We start from the raw sequence: 17,575 nt of genomic DNA, 5'->3' as shown, positions 1-17,575 counted from the left end.
GAAAATACATATGCCTTTTTTTTTTAACATCTTTATTGGAGTATAATTGCTCTATAATGTTGTGTTAGTTTCTGCTGTACAACAAAGTGAATCAGCTATACATATACATATATCTCCATATCCCCTCCCTCTTGCATCCCCCTCCCACCCTCCCTATCCCACCCCTCTTGGTGGTCACAAAGCACTGAGCTGATCTCCCTGTGCTATGTGGCTGTTTCCCACTAGCTATCTATTTCACATTTGGTAGTGTATATATGTCCATGCCACTCTCTCACTTCGTCCCAGCTTACCCTTCCCCCTCCCAGTGTCCTCAAGTCCATTCTCTGTGTCTGTGTCTTTATTCTTGTCCTGCCCGTAGGTTCTTCAGAACCTTTTTATTTATTTATTTATTTTTAGATTCCATATATATGTGTTAGCATATAGTATTTGTTCTTCTCTTTCTGACTTACTTCACTCTGTATGACAGACACTAGGTCCATCCACCTCACTACAAATAATTCAGTTTCATTTCTTTTTATGGCTGAGTAATATTCCATTGTATATATGTGCCACATCTTCTTTATCCATTCATCTGTCGGACATTTAGGTTGCTTCCATGTCCTGGCTATTGTAAATAGTGCTGCAATGAACATTTTGGTACATGACTCTTTTTGAATTATGGTTTTCTCAGGGTATACGCCCAGGAGTGGGATTGCTGGGTCATATGGTAGTTCTATTTTTAGTTTTTTAAGGAACCTCCATACTGCTCTCCATAGTGGCTGTATCAACTTATATTCCCACAGAAATGGGCTTCCCAGACCCCTACTGTGTCAGTACTCCACACCTTAATCCTTTGTATATAAATACCTCTGAGGTGTAGAAAGTCAGATAGGACGTCCAAGAGCACTAACACACAATGAACAGTGGAATCTTTTTTCTTTTTGCAGGAAGTGACAACAAGAAAACAATCTAGAAAATGTGGGCAAAATGGAGGAAAGGAAAGAGCAAAACATAAGATGAAGAAGGAAGTGGAAAGGAAAATATAACACAAGGGCTTTCATTGTGTCCTGACTCTGGGCTTGAGCTCAGATTTTCTTACACATGCCCTTCAAGAGATGGAGGGGCAGCATCAGGGCTGATACCAGGGAAAATCCTCCTTTACTCTGCACAAGTCAGGTGTCTTTAATACATTGTAGCCATTTTTTTTTCCTGTTTCTTAGGGCTGGGCTTTCTTTGTTAGAGATTGGCTCGCGGTGAGTACACTATTATCGACCACTGACAAAGCAACAGGACATCATCTGTCCCTGGGCACTTGCTGGTTACCTATCAATCACTTTTTATTGACTCTGAGCTAAGATTTATGAATTCAAAAACTGCAATTTAAAATTTTATAGGCAAACTAATGGTCTATCAACTTATACAAAGCTGAGTCTTCACTAATGCACTTGAAGGGCATAGTCCCCTCCACTGACGGAGCCCTGTTTTTGGGGGAGGAAGGAAGGAACACTTACTGGACCCCTGGTGCGTGTGCCAGGCACTGTGTGGGATGCTTTACATGTATCAGATGGAATCTAAGTTGCCACCAACTGTAACATACTCATTATTTCATGTGCCATCAGAAAAGCAAAATCACTACCAATTAATTGAAGGATGCCATCCAGGGTGTATTTATTGTGAAGCTAAGGAAACTTAATAAGTCTCAAGGCCCTGCACTTGCACAGACCCTCCCAAGGTTCCCAGAGGGGCCCCAGTAGTGTGTTCACATGGCCACATATTTTTGTAAAATTTGAAAAAGGTATTTTAGCTGCAATCAGACTGCAATCAAAGTCTCTTTGCACTCTGACTTCCCCTCTGCCATACTTCCCCTTGTGTTGGCTGGCACTGGAGTGGCTGTGGGCAATTTGGGGATCTTCTTAAAGGGAAAGTTGACTTGGGGATACATTTAGTCTGGGTTCAGTGGGATGTGTGCATGTGGTCGCAGTCACATTTGTGCAGTCAAGTCATTGCTGGTCATTCTGGTGCAGCAACAGTGTCCACCTCTTCTACCCTCCACACCGTCAGCTCTCCTGCGGTGAGACCCTCAGTGCAGGGCTCCAGGTTGTATCGAGTGTCAACATGTCCCACCATGCTCACCAGAGGTATATGGCACGAGTAGTGGGAAAAAACAAGGTTTGAAGTATATGAAGCCGAAAACTAGCCCGTGGAAAATTCTTCCAAATCTTATAGCTCCCATATGAAAGAAATTTCATAGAGGTTTCCCCAAATTTGACAATCCTAAAAATTTATCTGACATTACCTAAAATAAGTGGTGAAGCTGGAAAACACTTCTCTAAATTATCTATAGTAAAAAAGAATTCTCCATCAACCACAGAGAAGGAAGACTGAATAGCCTACCTATTCTCTCTATAGAAAATGACATAACAAAATCACTGTTATACAGCTGAAAAAATGTAGGACAAAGAGATATTATAAAGGCATGTCAGGCAGTTAATTAATAAATAGTATGGTGTTTTTTGTGGATTTTACGGTGTTTGTGATTTATTTCAGCTTTTTAAAATTTATAATTTGTTGTGATTCCTTTCTCATCTAAACAAATATTCACATTTTACCTAATTTTGCATTCATCATTTTACATTCTTTTTTTTTAAAGTTCTCCAAATAATATAAGTTTCAGCCCCATAAAACCTGGATCCACCCCTGGATACCATCCCAATTTCAGGGAACTTTTTAACTTGAGGGAGGGGAGGGGAGAAATATGTTTTAGAACTGATGAAATACATAGTGTGTATTATTTCATTTAATTCCACATAACAACACTATGAGGTAGGTATTATCACACTCATTTCACAGATGAGGAAACTGGGCTCAGGAAGCTGAGAAGTTTGCCCAAAACTAAGCAGGGTTAATTCTGTTGTCATGGTTTCACCAGCAACGTTCAAACCTTGAAGCCACAAAATGAGGCCGGTGTGTGTTTGGGTTGAATCACTTTTTGCAGAGCCTCAAAGCTACTCTGTCCCCACTGAGTCAGTAAGATTCAGAGGCAGGTTTAGAACAAGACTTTTTTACTCTGAATCCCAAAGTCTTGCCACCACGCTGCACCACAGCCTCTTTGGAAAAGAACTGCTATCAGCCACTTCCTCCCTATAGAAATCCACATTTCCTGCTACCCACCCAAAGAAGTATTTCATTTCACCCTTATGTGTAATTATGTAATTAAAAGTCTTTGTCGTATGTTCAGAAGTTTTAGGAATTCAACAAAGGACCAGTCCCCAAACTCTGCTCCTAACCCCTATCCCCACAACCAGACCTAACCCAGCGAAGACACCCTTTTGGGTTAAGACATTAAAGTCCGCTTCCCTTCAAAATGTACGTGTCTCCCTGGAAGCAGAAACTCAACAAGGAAGCTATTCTTCCTTATTAAGTTAACAAGAACATATTATTCAAAAGCACTAACATGGCAGGATTCCTGTGAGGAAGGCAGAGTGTTGGTCCTGGCAGACTCTTTGTTTATGGAGGTGAGGTGCAGCAGTGCTGTGGTCATTTTTACTTCTATTCTACCTAGCCTGTTGCAGTTAATAAAACCAACTGATTATTTCCTGGTGCAAAGCTCCTCTTGGCCATTAAGCCAGCACCACCTAGTCCAGTACTTCAGGGGATGACATGCAAGGAGTCCTACTACCACTGCTACATTTGGGACTGTCCATCATCAAAGATACCATCATGGACCACCAGCCTGAGCTTCCTGTCTCCCTTCCCCATGAGTTATGGGAAGCCAAGGTTTAGAGCAGGAGTTTAATGTGGGGTCCTTAAGCCTCCTTGAAATTACACACCAAGCTGTTGCAGGAGTAATGTGAGACAGCATTTCTTCAGGGAAGAGCCCATAGCTTTCGTCAGATGCTAAAGGGATCTATGATCCCACCTGCCAAACGATTAAGAACCACTGCTTTAAGAGAAAAGCCCTGAAACAAAAGTTAGTACAGGTCTCAGGGAGCTGCTCGTACCAAAAACATAGTCAAACTTTTTTTTTTTTTGACCACAAGAACACTCTTTTTTTAAAAAAGAAGATGCGTCTGTATGTGTGTGATGAAGAAAGGGTTTATTATATTTAACTGGTTTATAATGTTTTTAATTTGTTAAATCATCAGTTAAGAATTTCTGATTATTATTAAATCATGAAAATAATGACAAGATTTACTTCTTTAAAATGGTTTGTATTATAATACTAGAGGAGTTATCAATCTTCCACTTTTAAAGTACTGGACCATTTTACTTTGAATAATACAACTTAGCAAGAATTCCATTTTTGGCCATAAGTCAGACTACTAAACAGAAAATATTGAGCTGCGTAGAAATCACCCTACCCCCGTTTCATTTTGACCTTCTTCTCTGCAGCTATTTTTTAAATATATTTGCTGTGTTTAGAAATACATTATTTATTACTTGAACTAAAGCAGTAATTTGTTTCTGTTAATATAAAAAAGTTCTGCCAACTCAACCAGCTTCCTGAATCAACAAAAATCATGATATCATTAAGGGTTACTTTAAAAAAAGAAAGCAGCTTTTCTTAAGAAAGAGCTTCTCTTGTTCGACCTTTGTCTTGCTTCCTTGATCCATCTTCCTCTGACATACAAAATACTTTCATCTCATATTTCTGTCCCTGCAGGTCCGTCCAGTCCTTGTCCCATCACCCCACAGAAAAACCTAATTTTGGATTCTGAATCAGGCCTTTCCAGTTTGTAACTTTGAGAGAAAAGACCTACAATTGGCTTGAGAAAAACTGTAAACTGGAGTGCCATACCCTTCAGGCAGGGATGTTTGTTCAGCGTTGGTCACACAGACATCCAAACTCATGCATGAGCTCCTTCAGCACCGCCCCTTGAAAAGGGTTTGTTAAACTTACTGCAAATAAAGGAGGTAGTAATTCTTTTCATTTCTTAAATGGTTGGCTTTGGAGTTTGGTTGTTGGAATTCGGAGTTTGGATGTTTGTTTTTTCTCTCCCATTTCTGCAAAGGAGAACATTGAACCTCTCTGTCCCTCTCCAATCCTACTGACCACAGCAAAGCAAACATCTGGTGATGTGAGAGCAGGTAAGTCCAAAATCCTTGACATCATTCCTACACCTGGAGAATGTCCCACCTTAGGTGTGCTCACCTCCTCTCAGTAGATGCCCAAAAATTCACTTTCCTTGCTTCTCTTGCAGCTAAGGCCTCATCCACATGATCCAAACTCTGCCAGTCAGATGTTCTTACACAAGGCTTCATTCAAAAATGAGCCACAGGAAGAGGTCAACTGTGCAGAATCCATTTCCTAGAAAAGGTGGTAGTGGGTGTCTAGCTCTCATGGGCAACAGCGGCATGAGCTGTGCTGTGGAGTCTAGACCTGGTGGCAGTAGTGGAGGCCCTTTGCTGATTCAACCCGAGGCACGGCTGGTCTAAGCATTGTTCTGGCTTCCTTACCTCCAAGCCTGACTCTCTGACCCGCCTGGAGATTTTGAGAGTGTCTTAATATACTTTAATAAAGTCCTTTTCTGCTTAAACTCTGGTGAGTGTGTTCTGTTGTTGGTAACAAAGATCCTTGAGAGATACAATGCCCATGGAGCCCTACATGGCCTCCAGGCAGCCTGCTTCTCCCGTTCCATCTGGCAGCTGTTCCCCCCTCTCGCAGGGCCTTTGTCCCCCTTCCCCAGTGGGTTAAGTTCCTTCCTGCCTCAGGCCTCCATGCCAGCTGTTCCCTCAGCTAGGAATGCTCTGTCCCTGCTCTAACCCTGGCTCCCTCCGAAACTCAAAACAGCTCAAAACTGACGAGGTTAAGTCCCCCCTCACACACAGCCTCCTGGCCTCCGTACTTGCCCTTCATGGTCCTTATCACAACTGAAATTAAGTACTTAGTTGGTTAGTTTTTCTTCCCAACCAGACTGTACAAATTATAACAATAACTAACATTTATTGAGCTCTTTCCAAATACTGGGAAGCCGTCTAAGCACTTGACATGGATTATCTCATTTAATCTTACTGCAACTCTGGGGAAGGTATTATTGTAACACCCATTTTACAAATGGAGGATCTGAGGCCAGGAAATCTGACTCCAGATCACACTCTTAATCCCATCTGTGGTCTCCATAAGTGGGCGCCTGACCCCGCAGAAGTTGTACAAGATAAGCCATTGGAGGGTGGAAAGAAAATATTAGAATGTATCTCTCTCTATATGTATATATTTATTTATCTCATCCTAATTATCTTATTTTGTATGTCCATTTTATAACGTACATATTTTTTTTTAAGAAGATGTCGGGGGTAGGAGTTTATTAATTAATTAATTTATTTTTGCTGTATTGGGTCTTTGTTTCTGTGCGAGGGCTTTCTCTAGTTGTGGCAAGCGGGGGCCACTCTTCATCGCGGTGCGCGGTCCTCTCATTATCACGGCCTCTCTTGTTGCGGAGCACAGGCTCCAGATGTGCAGGCTCGGTAGTTGTGGCTCACGGGCCTAGTTGCTCCGCGGCATGTGGGATCCTCCCAGACCAGGGCTCGAACCCGTGTTCCCTGCATTAGCAGGCAGATTCTCAACCACTGCGCCACCAGGGAAGCCCCTAACGTACATATTTTATGATGTACATAATAAGCAATACATTACATAATTTATGAATAAATAAAAACAGCATAGATAGGCTCAATTTTCTGCCTATAGGGACTCGCAACGACTCAAATTTGGAGGGCACTGCTCTCAGCCGTGTGAAAGTAGAGCTCTTGCTCACCAGTGTACCCCCAGCAGCCAGCACAGTGCCTCACACGTAGTAGATACCCAATAAATATGTGTTGACTGAACAGCTGTCCCTCTTACGGTGACAACACCCAGCACTAACTAGGAAGAAAGCCCCAGTGTCCCACCTATAAGTTCAGGTTCCCAATATTCTTGCATCTGTGAAGAGTTCCTTGCTCGCTCCTGCTACGATTCTGCATCGGAGACCAGCTGTGCTCAGCCACGCTTCGGGATGGCCCCTTCCCCGCAGAGACTCGCTTTCTGTTGCGCCCGAGGCAGCAGCGGTACCTGGGGCAGCCCGTGGCTTCTTGGGTGGCTTTTGCACTGACCCACTGTCACTGACAGTAAAGCCTGGGTGGAGACTGGAGTGCAAGGGGCAGCTCGGGCCGTGCAACGTCACCTGCAGAAAGTCTGCGCACCCCGGTTCCTCTCTCTTTCAGCCTCTGCCGCCCTCCCACTCAGACTAATTTGAGCTCCTCCTTTCCCTGTAGTTACAAAGGTTCCTGGGGGCTTGGGGCATGGAGGGGGGTCACGCCTGAGCAGGGAAGACAGGGAACAGGACAACAGGAATTTTATCAAAGAGTGAGAGGGACCGACAACTTGAGAACATGGCCCTTCTTCCTTCCCTGACAAGGGGCTGGTGAAAGTGGGATGTCACTGGACAAATTCTTGCTAAATTAAAAACAAACTAAAACCACCATCTAATGCGGGTGAAAAGATGAAACTGGCCAACCCACGTGGGCGGGGATTTCCCACAGGGCTCTTGAAAGCACTGCTTTGAACACAGGCTCAGACCCTATAAATGTTATTCTTCAGTCATTTTTAGAATTCCGCATCAGTTGAATTGTTTTTAGATAGGTTTGTGGGTTGTTTCTTCTCTAAAAATCTAAGAAATGGGAGGCTGGGTGGTGAGTAGGGGTAGCACAGAGGGGCCTGCAGAAACAGCAGACCTAGCCACCAAGGAACATCGGGGTTGGAGGTCCCCAGGTCAGGGGAGGTGAGTCGGTGAAGAGGCCAACAGCTGTATTTGCAGTCACAGGTGCGGCCCTGCCCAGGGCAGCCCCACAGGGTCAGCTGACCTGTGAACATCATTCCTGGAGCTAACAGCAAGCCACAGACCAGGCTCCCACTGGCCACCCGGGGGGTTGACTTTCAGTCTTGAATTTCCAGCACCTTCAGCACTGCCCATGGGGATGCAAACAGCAGATAATCTTCCTCTATTGTGCTGCCTCCTTTAGAAAGGAAATGGAACTGCCGCAGAGTGGAGCTGGGTGTCTACAAAGGCCACTCCTGCGGCTGCACCCCTCCTGTATGTTCGAAAACAAACGAGTTACTCCTTCCAAGTCTTCTGTGCAGAGACAACTCTGAAGCCGGCCTTCGCCACAAGGCCGCCTGCCAGGCTCTTTTGGAGCGCATTTCTCATTTATTTAAAGCACATGAATTGTGATGGAAAACTTCAACACATTTTAAAAGATATTTTAAAGATATCTCAAAAAATTTTTCATGAAATACATTTTAAAGATATTTTCTCTACAAATATGTATTCAATATGCAGAGTCATCAATCCAGCAATCATTTAGTCAGAGCTTGTAAGTGCCAGGCAATTATGCTGAGAATGTTCAATGCAAAAAGCATACACACACACACACACACACACACACACACGTGTGTGTGTGTGTCTACAAATGGATACCTGTAAAATTTGAACTAAAACATTAGCCATCTAATCTTGACATCGAATAAATTAATTGCTTAACACCCAAACTGATAGTAGGAAAATGCCTGTTCCTATTATTGTCTAGCTGGTGGTCTCAATCAAGTGTATTCACCTGAATCACTTAGGGAGCCTTTTAGAAGCACAAATGCCAAGGCCACACCTCAAACTCACTAAATCAGAATTTCTGAGAATGGGCCCCAAGAATATGTCCTTTGAAAATGTTCCCAAGCAATTTTGAAGTTTTCCCCTTGTTCAGAGCCACTGATCTAGATGATCTTAACAGTAGCTGAACAACTTGAGATCCACATTACCTGGTTACTAGTAGCAAGCTCAAAACCAAATTTTTTTTATCATTTGTAAGTAATCATCATTAACTGTGACCACATTCAATGAGCAGGGGCTATATGGCAGGGTGGGGGGGCACTTTCAGCTAAAGGCAGGTGCAAAGCATGACAGACGCCATGACTAAGATGTCCCAAACAAAAAAGGACAAGGAGCCCAGGTATGACACTAGGGAAGGAAGGCAGGGAAACGACATCTAGCACTTAAGTAAATGCCCCAGAAATAAAATCCACCCCAGACACCAAGAGAGTGGCATGGAGAAACTCAGACCATGTCCAAACCCTACTAACTAGAAAGAGGGTCTATATTCCATCACTGGCTCAAGTCCCAGTTGGACCCACCCAATTAATGGCATCCCCTAGTAGCTGGTAGATAGGCAAATAGGGGCCACCATTCCCCACACTAAAAAATTGGGAGAAAAACAAAGGAATGTTATTAGTGTCAGGGAAACCCGTTTATTTAAAGAGGTTCATTTGCACACAAGAAAAGGGTGAATAATAACGAATGTTTTCAAGAATTTCCTATGAGAACTGTTCTAAGTGCCTTAAACAAATGAACCCAATACTATTAGATACCTACTATTATCAGAAGCCCTCAGGTCGGGTCTCAATTAAAGCAGTTTCAGAAAGCCAGGTTTAAAAACCTTGTTTCATCAATAAGATTCTCTGTGTTTCTGCTCTGGTGGTGTGCCCCTGACCTTCAGTACATTGACTTCTGGACATTACAGCCATGCCACGGGTCAGTGCTATACGTGCTCGGGCCAGTGTGAACAAAGGAGAAGCATCCCCATTAAGCATGATCATGGCCATGATTACTAGCAAAGGACTCTAAAGCAATGCTCTCCAACAATTAGAATGTGAGACACAAATGTAAGCCACATACATAATGTTTACACATTTTCTAATAGCCACATTTAAATAAGTAAAGGGTGAAATTAAGGGGCTTCCCTGGTGGCGCAGTGGTTGAGAGTCCGCCTGCCGATGCAGGGGACACGGGTTCGTGCCCTGGTCCAGGAGGATCCCACATGCCGCGGAGCGGCTGGGCCCGTGAGCCATGGCCGCTGAGCCTGCGTGTCCGGAGCCTGTGCTCCACAACAGGAGAGGCCACAACAGTGAGAGGCCCGCGTACCGCAAAAAAAAAAGGGTGAAGTTAATCTTAATATATTTCGTTTAGTCCAATACATCTAAAATATTATCACCTTAATATACCCATATGAAAAAATTATTGATGAGATATTTTACATTTTTTGTTAAATCTTTGAATTCCAGTGTACATATTATAATTATCTCAATTTGAACTATCTATTATTTTTTAAATTCCTTGAGGAATAATTGGGAATAATTGACGAATATAAATTTCAAGTGCTCAAGAACCACGTGTAGCCAGTGGCTTCCATACTGGACATCTCTAGAGGAATGTAAAGGTCAGCTGCAGGGGAGGGGTCAATACCCAAATCACCTCTCAGTGCTAACTTCAGAGGATGTAAGCTTTTTTTTGGTTTTTAAATAACAGCCACTTTTCCTTATACTTTCATCTTTAGAGGATAGAAATTATCACCCCTGGCTTGGATGTCTTCCATTTGCAACGTGAAAATTATTTGGGATAATTCCTTTACATTCTAGGAGTCTCTTACGCAGAAACTTTTTTTTAACTGGCTAAAGCTAGTCCCATCAGGACTTCCTTGTTTGAGTCTGGAATTTGGTGAATAAGTGTCTGTCAACCCTTCCTGGGCCCTTGGGTTATCTCTGACTTGCTCTATAGCCCTCTAATGAGGGCTTTGAGCTGTTCCATGAAGAGGCCCAATCTTTCAAGAACCCAAGGTTTTGTACATCCCAAAGCCCCTTTGGTCTCAGTGTCTGCCTTTCTCTGCAGTTGTCCTCAGTCTCTCCTGCTGTGCAGGGACCAGGGCAGCACTCAGCAGTCCCACTGCAGATGGCACATGTTTAGTGCAGAGAGCACATTTGGGGTTTGTACCTGTTTCAACCATGCCTACCTTTTTCGTGCCCCCTTCCTTTTTTTTTTTAACTGTTAATATACCTTGGTAAGGCAATGACCTTCCGAAAGCACCCAGGATCCTTCTCCATTGGCCTTTCTACTTTTGAAAAACACATTCTTTGAGAAGACAGATCAGAATTCCAAAACCTCAAGCTTCAACAAGGAGTGGCCAGTCTGACAGTTACTACCATGTACAAACTCGTCTAATATTTTTAAAATCCTAAAACATAATTTGGGTGACTAATATCCCCTGGGATAGGCCAGACACTTGGTTTCTTCCAACCCCACCCAAATTCCCAAGTGGATCTCAAAAACATGCTGTAGGAAAGCCTGTTCTGTTTGTTTTTATCGTACCAATACCTTCAAAGCTGAAGTTATGTGATCAAGAAAATATTTCCCTCCTGATACACTAGCTGACCATGGCATAGAGGCCTTGGAAGGACAGCTGATGTGGGGCTTGATGTTTCAGTTAGTCATGGACAGCCATGGTCTGTGAAGAAAGCAAGCCCGACCTTCTGGTGCAACACTATAACCAGGGAGGGATGTGACTGTCAAAAAGAAAAGAAGGAGAGGATAGATGAAAAAGAGAGAAAAATGGGAGTATGTGAGGAGGCCTCAGTTGGCTGGGGGAGGAGAAACAATCTCTGTGGAGCGACAGGATTTACACCATGGGAAATATGGAAGGCAGGCCTTGGAGCCTTCCTTCAGGATGTTGGTTTGCTCCCTGCAGGATGCCCTTTCTCATTAAAGTCTTTAAAACGTTCAGTATGAAAAAGACTAAGAGAAGCTGGAAAGGGGAGAGGGGAAATCAGCTATTCCTCATCAGATCTCACCTCTTAAAACAATGCTCGGTGCCACCAAGGGGTCAGCAACTAGATGTTTTCTTCCTGCTCTCAGGGCCTGTGCTTCCTTCTCTCCCCACCCTCTGTGGGTCTCAAGATTTTAATAGGGAAGGTGGAGATTTTGCAACTGTCTGGAAAGCAAGTCGGGCATTTTTTTTTCTCGTTCTTTTAAATCCTGGGATTTTCCATCATTCACCATCAAATGAATTCCTAAGGAGTTTCTTGCTAATCCCTGTCTAGGTGATACTAGACACACACACATATACACACACACACACACACACACACACACACACACAATCACAGTATAGATTCTGGTTGGAGCAAACAGCAGGCAATACATTATTGACAGTAGAAATACTGAAATCTTTTGTTGAAAGGGGAGGACATTTCCTGGGAGTTTTCATGTGTTGAGTAGACAAGAAGCAAGGGAAGCAGTTGTTGATGGTGACTAGCAAGCTGGCATCAACTGTGGTGCTTGTGGCTGCCCCATCCTTAAACCACCCTGGGAGGAACGACTGTTCTGTTCCATCTGACTCATGACTGGGGCAATTATTTGAGTAGCTTAGAGGTCCTGGGGCCTGTCATCCAAGGGGGACTGCAATAAAACGGTTGGTGGGGGAAAAAGGCAAATACTGTATCACAAAGCTTAGAGGCTCTATTTCCAGTCAAGAAGTCCTTCTAGCTTTTACCTTTCAGAAACTATCAGCTGTTAGTTGGTAGGAACTTGATTTTTTTAAAAATTAATGTTGCCATGCCAACATTATTTCTTTTATTTTTTAATTTTTATTTATTTATTTATTTTGGCTGAGTTGTGTCTTCGTCGCTGCACATGGGCTTTCTCTAGTTGCGGCGAGCGGGGGCTACTCTTTTTTGTGGGGCATGGGCTTCTGATTGTGGTGGCTTCTCTTGTTGCAGAGCATGGGCTCTAGGTGCGAGGGCTTCAGTAGTTGCAGCATGCAGGCTCAGCAGCTGCAGCTCAAGGGCTCTAGAGTGTAGGCTCAGTAGTTGTCGTGCACGGGCTTAGTTGCTCTGCGGCATGTGGGATCTTCCCAGATCAAGGCTCAAACCTGTGTCCCCTGCATTGGCAGGCGGATTCCCAACCACTGCGTCACCAGGGAAGTCCCACCTGATTATTTTAAAACAATTTATTTGGCATATTAAACTCCTGACCTAAGAAGATCACTGACATAGTTTATGGTTTTTACAATTTTTAAAAGTCCCATGCAAAAAGGGCCTCTTCAGTCCAAGGTTTGCAGTGGTATTTAAATACAGGCCATCAATATATCAGGACAAAACTATAATTCAAAAAGATTCATGCACCCCTACACTCACAGCAGCAGTATTTACAACAGCCAAGACTTGGAATCAACCTAAGTGTCCATCGACAGATGAATGGATAAAGAAGATGTGGTACATATATACAATGGAATATTACTCAGCCATAAAAAGAAATGAACTTGAGCTATTTGCAATGAGGTGGATAGACCTAGAGATTATCATACTAAGTGAAGTAAGTCAGACAAAGATGAATATATTATATCACTTAAATGTGGAATCTAAAATATGGCATAAATGAACTGCCACAAAACAAAAACAGACCCACAGATACAGAGAACAGACTTGTGGTTCCCAAGGCAGAGGTGTGGTGGGGAGGGATGGACTGGGAGTTTGGGCTTAGCAGATGCAAACTGTTATATATACAGAATGGATAAACAACAAGATCCTACTGTATAGCACATGGAACTATATTCAATATCCTGTAATAAATGATAATGGAAAAAAACATGTATAACTGATTCACTTTGCTGTACAGCAGAAACTAACACAACACTGTAAATCAACTACACTTCGATAAAATAAATTTTTAAAATTTTTTAAATAAATAAATAAAATTAAATGAATAAAAATGGGCCATCAACTGATAAATGGATTTTTTAAATATGGTCGTCCATACAATGAAGGTTATTCAGTCACAAAAAGGAATGAAGTACTGATACATGCAACAACATGGATGAAGCTTGGAAACATCATGCTAAGTGAAAGAAGCCACACAAAAGGCCATCTGTTGTATGATTCCATCCACATGAAAAGTCCAAAATAGGCACATCCATAGAGACAGAAAGCAGATTCATGATTATCAGGGATGAGGGAGAGAGGAAAATAAGGGGTGAATGTTAATGCATACAAGGTTTTCTTTGGGGTGATGAAAATACTTTTGAACTAGATAGTATGGATGGTTGCACCACACTGTGAATATAATAAATATTATTAATGGTAAAGTGTATGTTACATGAATTGTACCACATTATGTTTTTAAAAAGAGCCTGAGTTAAACAAACAAAAAAAGAAGCCATACTGGTGACAGAGAGCAACTAGATTTACTGTGGTGATCATTTTGTAATGTATAGAAATATCAAATCACTATGCTGTGCACCAGGAACTAACATAGGTCAGTTATACATCAAAGCAAACAAATAAACTCATAGAAAAAGAGATCAGATTTGTGGTTACCAGAAGCAGAGAATGGGGGGAGGGAGAACTGGATGAAGGTGATCAAAGGTACAAGCTTCTAGTCATAAGATAAATAAGTATTAGGGATGTCATGTACAACATGATAAATATAATTATCACTGTGTGTTATATATGAAAGTTGTTAAGGGAAGAAATCCTAAGAGTTCTCACCACAAGGAAAAAATTTTTTTCTATTTTTTAAATTTTCTATCTATATGACATGATGGATGTTCACTAAACTTATTATGATGATCACTTCATGATGTGTGTAAATCAAATCATTCTGCTGTACACCTTAGACATGTACAGTGCTATATGTCAATTACATCTCCATAAAACTGGAAAATACATACGTACGTACATACGTACAGACACCCTTCCAGGGAGCATACCTGAATCCTTGGAAAAAAACAAAGAAAAAGAAGGCATACTAACCAACCTCTTTAGCAGAGGCCTTCATACCCTTGAGTTCAGCCTTGTTAGAAGCTTTCCTGAGTTAATCAACCACCACTTTTTCCCACTCAGCCCCATAGGGGAACAACTTGATTCGGCGGGCCGACGCCGGACAGCTACTATGTCTACTGATCTTGGTCCGTCTGGATCATCAAACTGCTGCTGTCTCAGGGCAAGCCCTTCACAGCTTCTCACACGGCTGATGGAAAGCAGCCGCACGGAGAGTTTCTTCAAACCAGGGAACAACCGAGAGATTCATTTCACACCGGGAATTGTCCTTCACTGAAACACAAAGGTGGTTCAAGGATCTGAGTCTGACTGCATGACTCCTTTTGTGTAAATAAAAGGGCACATGTAAGCATGGACATGGATCTGGCAGTGTACACAGAAATGTTTTTCAGGATAGAAACAGAAACTTGTCAACAGTATCACCTTAGGGAAACGGACTGGGCCAGGAGAACTTCATTTGTTATCGTGTATTGTCTAAACCCATTTAAATTCTCCAATCTGTAATTATATGACTTTTATAATATATATATTTCTATATTTATACTTGCATGTAAATATAGGTAATACATAAATATAATATTAAAAAATGCCAGCCGAGTCACTTGACTCTATAAACTGGATCTTGTAAATTTAACCATTAGAAAACAGCCAACTGAATCCAAATTGAGAGATATTCTGCAAAACAACTTACTTGGACACTTCAAAAATGTCAATGACATAAAGAACGGGGGTGGGGGGGGAATGCTGAGGAACTGCTCCAGATGAAAGGAAGCTAGAGACCTGACAATGAATGCAGTGCACGTGCTATTTACATGCTGCGTTCATCTGATCAATTACCTAACCTCTCTAAGCCTCAGTTTTTCCATCCCTAAAATGGATTGATAATAATCACTATCACTCCATAGGGCTGTTTGCAGAGTTAATAAGATTGTGCATGCAAGTGCCCAGCACACAGAAAGTACTCCATAAATGAGAGTGTAATTATTTCTTTAAAAATCTGTTGTTTTGGGGCTTCCCTGGTGGCTCAGTGGTTGAGACTCCGCCTGCCAATGCAAGGGTCACGGGATCGTGCACCAGTCCGGGAAGATCCCATATGCCGCAGAGCGGCTGGGCCCGTGAGCCATGGCCGCTGAGCCTGCGCGTCCGGAGCCTGTGATCTGCAACGGGAGAGGCCACAACAGTGAGAGGCCCGCGTACCGCAAAAAAAAAAAAAAAAAAAATCTGTTGTTTTGAAGGGTCTGACTCTAATGCATGAAAATCAAAGATCATTTTAAGAAGTCACCTAAATTGTAGAAAAAGGGTTACTTAGTGAGGGATTTAATTTTTCCTGAACAATTTACTATGAGCAAAATCTTTGAAAGATGATACTTGTAAAGGGCAAACTTACTACATAATGACACTTCCAAGGTTTATTATTCCTAGTATTTAAATACTTCAATTTTAACACAAAGCTAATCATTAATATTATCGTATTCTACAAGTAATTATTTTAAAAGCTTTTGCTATAATAGCTGAAACCAACCTGGCTATTCCCGGTACTGAAGAAGGTAAAAGTGTTTATTTTTTTTTTTTAGGACTGACATGAAAGAGACTGATTTTTGATGCCAAGAAATCACTTAGCAATCATGTGACTTCAACTTCACAGCATCTTGGAATATGTTTATCCTTGATCAAAATTCCTCCTGGGGCAAAATGCCAATACCTTCTCCTCTCTACTACGTTCCCTAACAAAACCCAAAGAGAAATCAAAGGCAAGGTCATGACCCATGACTCAGCCATGCTGGCAAACACTTTGGAATGTCATGAACTACCATGATCTGTAACCACTTCGAGTCCATTTCTTCTGGTCACCTCTTGCCTGGTAGATAATACTGTACCTAGCTTTCCAGTATAGAAACTGAGGTGCAGAAGTGGAATGAAAAGGCTGAGATCCGGATATCCATTAGGATAAAATCACTGAAGTCCCCACGGTTGGGTCCCAGTGCCCATCATTCATTGTATGAAGTACGAAAGGTTGGTAAGGGAGGGTACCTACTTTCAAAACAGCGTCTTAATTTGCCGGGGGTTGCGGGGCCGGGAGGGTGGCGGTATTTTTTACCATTAGCCCTAAGTTCAGCACAAATGAAGATAAATAATTTTTTATTTTGAGAATGTTACGTAATAAACTTTTAGGGAAATCTTTATTTCTATAAGATTGACTGTGAGCTTAACCATAGAAAAGTGCTGGACGCTATTTTCAGCACTTTACAAATATTAACTAATTCAAACCTTATAATGGCCTTATTATTACCCCCTTTTACAGACGAGGAAACTAGGCATGAAGAGTTAAAATAACTTGCCAGAAGTCATGGAATGACCCCTAAAACACATTGTTAAGTAAACTGTAGAATACTATATAGATCCCATTTCTATGAGAAAAAAAAAATCTTTAATGTGTGTGTGTGATGTAAATGCAAAGAAAGAGGCCTACCTAGACAAATACACTTCAATCACCACTGGTGATTATTTCTGGAGTGGGAGTAGTGGGGTGGGAAGATAAGGAAGACTTTCATATTCTGCTTTTTTTACTTCTCTATCATTTGCATATTTTATAAGGAGGCTATTTCAGGCATTAACATTCATAATTTTTTTACCTTAGAAAAATCAAATAAAGAACCATATCTAACAAAGCAACCACAGAAATGAGCTTATCCTTCCTTTAAGGCACATAAAACTCCATGTGTGATTTATTGTTGCAGTAATCGCCACGAAAATTTTTTTTTTTTTTTTTTTTTTTTTCCGGTACGCAGGCCTCTCACTGTTGTGGCCTCTCCCATTGCGGAGCACAGGCTCCAGACGCACAGGCTCAGCGGCCGTGGCTCACGGGCCCAGCCGCTCCGCGGCATATGGGGTCTTCCCTGACCGGGGCACGAACCCTTGTCCCCTGCATCGGCAGGCGGACTCTCAACCACTGCACCACCAGGGAGG

The 17,575-nt window shown here is 42.2% G+C and overlaps 1 protein-coding gene across 1 annotated transcript in view; it reads right to left on the bottom strand.

Moving 5' to 3' along the window:
• Positions 1-14,746: 14,746 nt before the first annotated feature.
• Positions 14,747-17,575, bottom strand: part of LOC309809153 (uncharacterized protein) — a 123,497-nt gene continuing 120,668 nt past the window's right edge. Inside the window, exon 4 of the transcript XR_014294819.1 lies at positions 14,747-14,881. The gene's annotated coding sequence lies outside the window, so the exon portion shown is untranslated. The remainder of the gene's footprint in view (positions 14,882-17,575) is intronic.

Source organism: Mesoplodon mirus, assembly GCF_964341445.2.
Source record: "Mesoplodon mirus genome assembly, chromosome: 8".
Lineage (NCBI taxonomy): Eukaryota > Metazoa > Chordata > Mammalia > Artiodactyla > Ziphiidae > Mesoplodon > Mesoplodon mirus.
Note: the sequence above shows the minus strand (reverse complement) of the source record. Positions and strands in the feature narration are given on the sequence as shown.